Here is a 5000-nt window from a genome sequence, read left to right as displayed (position 1 = left end):
TTTTTTTTTTTTATAAATACACATGTTGATAAATGTTATAACATTCTGAGATATTGTTTTTTCTTTTATTTCTTGTTTCGGTGATATGACAATAGTGTTATAACATTAATATACTCTGAATTACGTTTTTCCCTTCATTTCTTTTCTTTCTTTTCTTGTTTCAATAATTTCTCCTCTGGGACGTAGCCGAACTCTGCAATTAATTTTGCATTGCTCAGATTAAAAGGCTTAAGAGTGAGCAAAGCAAATGATCGGTTCTGCAAAGTGTTGAATTTGTTTCTGTTATTTCTTTTGATTTCCGAAGTAGAAGCGGATATTGCTTCCAGTATAACAAAAGAAAAACAAAATGCTCATTTGTTTAGTGCTGATGAGAACATGAACAAAATTTAATGGAAGTTCATGCAGCTATCAAATTTCGTGAGAAAAAATAAACCAAATGGTCTGGCAACAGATTCATATCAGAAAAAAAAGTGTAGATCGTAAACAATATATATTTTTTGCATCTTATCACCGAAATGCGTTGTTGCCGCTCTTGGCATTGTGTGGTAAGATTTGTACGTTTAATAAGAAGAGTCGGGCCAGGAGCATGAAGGAGCGTTATGTTACGTTTGTGTCCGGAGGGAGTACCTGAGGCTGACGACAGGGACGACAGGCCGTAAATAAGGAAGGGGAGAGAGAGAGAGAGAGAGAGAGAGAGAGAGAGAGAGAGAGAGAGAGAGAGAGAGAGAGAGAGAGAGAGAGAGAGAGAGAGAAAGAAGACTATATACATATATTAACACACACACACACACACACACACACACACACACACACACACACACACACACACACACACACACACACACACACACACACACACATACTGTATATATATATATATATATATATATATATATATATATATATATATATATATATATATATATACATACACATACATACACATACATACATACATATATATACACACATGCACACATCTATATATTAATATATCTACGCACACACATTCAAACAACCCGAGAGTGATAATGGTGTGCAGCAGAAGTATAGATCGCGTATCCTAGCTAAGACATGAAGAGAGGAAAGGCAAGAAGGGACGTTCACTTGACCACAGATATGATAAACAATGATAGGGAAAAGAAGAATGGCTGATCTTCTTATAAAGTATCTTCAAACTGTGAAAATACTGAAAGTTTGAAAGATGCATTGGTAATTGTAATTCAGTTGAGAAGATACAAAATGGCTATGGGGCAACAGACAAAAAAAAAGTTTATTTTCAGCGTTATATAAACACACAAGATCTCGCTAAAGTGCAATTTATTTCCCAGCACAGCCCTTTATTCAATCATTATAGTTCACCTTTGAAACGGTCGAGGTCGCCAACAAGAGTTAAATTCAGTTTGTACAAATATGTTTCCAGTAATTAAACAAAATCACATTGAGAATTGAATACTAAAATTGACATTTTGAGGTAAACTAAGACTGGTGAAAAAGGGACCAATCATCAGACAATAAAACCGTCAGATAAGAAGTCTGTTCCCTTTCATTTCTGTCCACATTTTTGTATTTGCATTTCTTTCATGTTTCGAGTGATTACGGATGAATCGCATTCAAGGGAAGAATAGTCGAAGGCAAAAATATAGAGACACTGATATTCAACCGAAAACAAACAAGAATAGATGAATATGATGATGAATATAAAAAATGGACAGGATTAACAATGGCATACACGAGTTGGGATAAGACGCCTGGCAACTGGAGAAGATAGGAAGATTAAATGAAATTCGAAAGAGCACAAGGGACTACAAAAAGGGCAGACGATGTCTGTGGAATTAATCGGATTTTTTCCGGATTCAGTAATACATATAAACATGCATATACATACATACATATGTGTATATGTATATACACACACACACACACACACACACACATATATATATATATATATATATATATATATATATATATATATTATATATTATATATTTGTGTGTGTGTGTGGATATATGTATATATATGTTTATGTTCATTTATATAAATATGTATATATATATATATATATATATATATATATATATATATATACATATATCATATAAAGTAAGGCTAAATGACGCAAGAAGTAAGAATCAACTACATCCTTTGATGAAGATATAGCTATGCTGTTGCGCGACAAGTTCAAAAGAAATGATTTCGTTTCGTTCCGTAATTATAGAAAATCGGAAGATGCGGACTCAAATGACTCTTTGAGAGAGATTGGTAAACCGGAGAGAACAAAGGTTTCCTGGGCAGATTAGTCGCTGTTCATCAAACTAAGATGAAAGGCGACGGAGATGAACATGGACGCGAGAATCTTCCCCCCTTCTTACGCTCGTTTTCCCTCAATTTGCTTTCCGTGTTTGGCTTGACCTGCAGATAATGCATTCTCCGTTTGTTCAGAGATATGTGGCTTTTCTGACATTCCTTCATTCACGCGTATACCATATCAACTCTTTACGTAGGTTCTGCTTCGTTGGACCATTTCATGAAGTCAACGTTTTGGCTCGGTAATAAGTTATCCTGTTAATTAAAATCATCAAAGGCGATTTTCTCAAAAGCTGGATAATACAGAACGGCAAAAATAGTTCATTACGTTGTTGAAATGAACATAGGAATCAGCTGAGCAACGTTGCCAACACGATGACTCGTGACCTGTCTGGGGAGGTGAAAGGGACACCCGATCTCGTGACTCCCAGCGCACTTCTTGCAGCGTCTGTCGCCTCCCCGTCGATGCACCATCAACCCAAACGCAGCCTCGTTCACCCTCGTCGTGGAGTCGCGATGGATGACTTATTCAGCATCTAAATCACAATTTGCAATGTGCTTATAAGAGAGAGCATTAAAATTGTATAGCATTAGCGGGAGACAGACTGGTTATGCGTAATATTCTACAAATATATGACCGTCATGTTTCATTTATGTGTCAGAGTGCAATTAGTTACTCTCAATAAACTTTAATAAATTTTAAGCCCAATTCTATTTCAGACAGAAAGTCCTATCAGGGATAAGTGCTAAATCTTTTGGATCTCGCTATTTATTTAGAGAGATCAAAAGCATAAATTAAATCCAGCTCGCAGGGCATCATATTTGTTTGGAAATGGCAAACTTTCAGCCTCCCTGCTCTAATTGCTTCGTGTAAACTATCGTCACCGTTTCCCCTTACGGACCGGAGTTTACGATTCAAGTAGAGCTAATTATTTATCCTTCAGGTGAGAGTAAACTCATCAGTCCAGATCGGGGGTCATTAGCATGTGCCCGTCGGACTGAATTGAATCAAACCTAATGAACAAAATCTAATTCCGCGCACACGTGTAGACCTTCGGAGGGCCGAGAGGGGTGCCACGGCCCTCGGTGGCATCCATCACGCCGCCTCCCTCGCGGGCCCAATGTTTACCTCGTAGCTCCACTTATCTACGCCGTCGATGGTGCCTAATAAATAGGGATCCCCGTGCTGCCACCATAAATTCAGTTCCCTTGTGTTGCCCCCTTCATGGATGGGTGTTTTAGGGATGCGAAAAAAAAGAGTGTAAGCACGAGACGCTTGAAGGAGTAACTGAGGAGATAAAGCGGAAGGGTGGAGGAGAAGGGGAAGGGGAGAAAGGAAGGGAAAGAGGGCGAGGATATGTTACGGAAGAGTGAGCTGAAGAGGGGGAGGAGAAGGAATGTTATGAGGTGGGATGCTGTCGGCAGGCGGAGGAGAGAGCAAGGGGAGAGGGTTGGTAGGAGGCAGTGAGAAAGAAGAACGCGAGAAATGAGGAAGGAGAAAAAATAGCGTGAAAGAGAACTTCATAAACCGGTCGATGGGGAGTGAAGGATAGGCTTAATTTTGATCATTCTGAAAAGTCAGGGAGGAAGATCATTTTTTTCGAGTGTTGGTAGAAGGCAAAGCATGAGAACTATGATGAATTTCCAAAAGGAAATCAGTTGGGATCAACACAGAGAACAAATTATACTGCTTCTAGTAGCACTGAAGCTATACATCCATCGATAATGCAATATAAACACAAAGTCCAAAGAAAAATTGCAGAGCTCTTTCTTTCAATTCCATCTAAGATTGTTTCACCATCGATTACATCAACCACTTTGGTGTTGATAGAGCATAATTGAAATTTAGATGACAAAGCTTTCTTTATTTGGGGTATCGTTATTAAAGAAACGAATAAAAGTCGCGATCAAAGAGAAGGAACGCGTCCCGCCATTTAAAGAGATCCGGTGCGTGGCTGAGTGAAGCTCCGAAACCGCTCTGCATACGCCTTTAGTGGTGGCACATCGGGCTACAATGAAATTTACCTTGTTCCATTAGAGCATGACAAAAGCATCCCTCTAGGTTTTCTTTTCCTTCTTTCCTCTCGATGCGGAGAGCGAAAAAAAGAGTGAATTCTGATTATTTTCGTTCGCTAGGAAGGATGGTGCTTTGAAGATGAAAATATGTTTTAAAAATGATGCTTGCTGGTTCGACGGTGAAGCTGCAAAAAGGCGTCGCTGCAAAGAAGCATCACTGCAGAGGTGATGATAAGAAGGAGATCAAAGAGACGAGGGAATAAAGCAGCGGAGAGGAGACACGAGAGGAGAGGGGAAAGAGGAGCAGAAATGTTGTGTGACGCGATGAGTTTCATAATACATATTACTTATTAAGAGCGACGAAGGTGGTGCCGAGAGAAACAGACGCGGAAACAGATGGAATGGAAAGATAATTGCAGAGAACTAGATCGTTTTACAAGGGGGGGAAGAAACAAGAAAGAGAAAAGTAAAATGTAACGTGCATCCTCACGACGTCTGAGGATAATCTAACCTAATCCAACCCTTTCATCGCTCAAGCATTTCCTTTGAGTTTATCATCTGTGATTCTGGCTCATCTTCTCTTTATTTTCTCCTCATTCCACTTCTTTCTTTTCTGCTTAATTCACTCTTTCATTTTTCTCTTTATTTCTTTCTCTTCATTTTCTACGCCTACT

The sequence above is a fragment of the Penaeus japonicus genome, unplaced genomic scaffold, assembly GCF_977035675.1.
Source record: "Penaeus japonicus unplaced genomic scaffold, GWHDUDI00000001_assembly GWHDUDI00000013, whole genome shotgun sequence".
Lineage (NCBI taxonomy): Eukaryota > Metazoa > Arthropoda > Malacostraca > Decapoda > Penaeidae > Penaeus > Penaeus japonicus.
Note: the sequence above shows the minus strand (reverse complement) of the source record.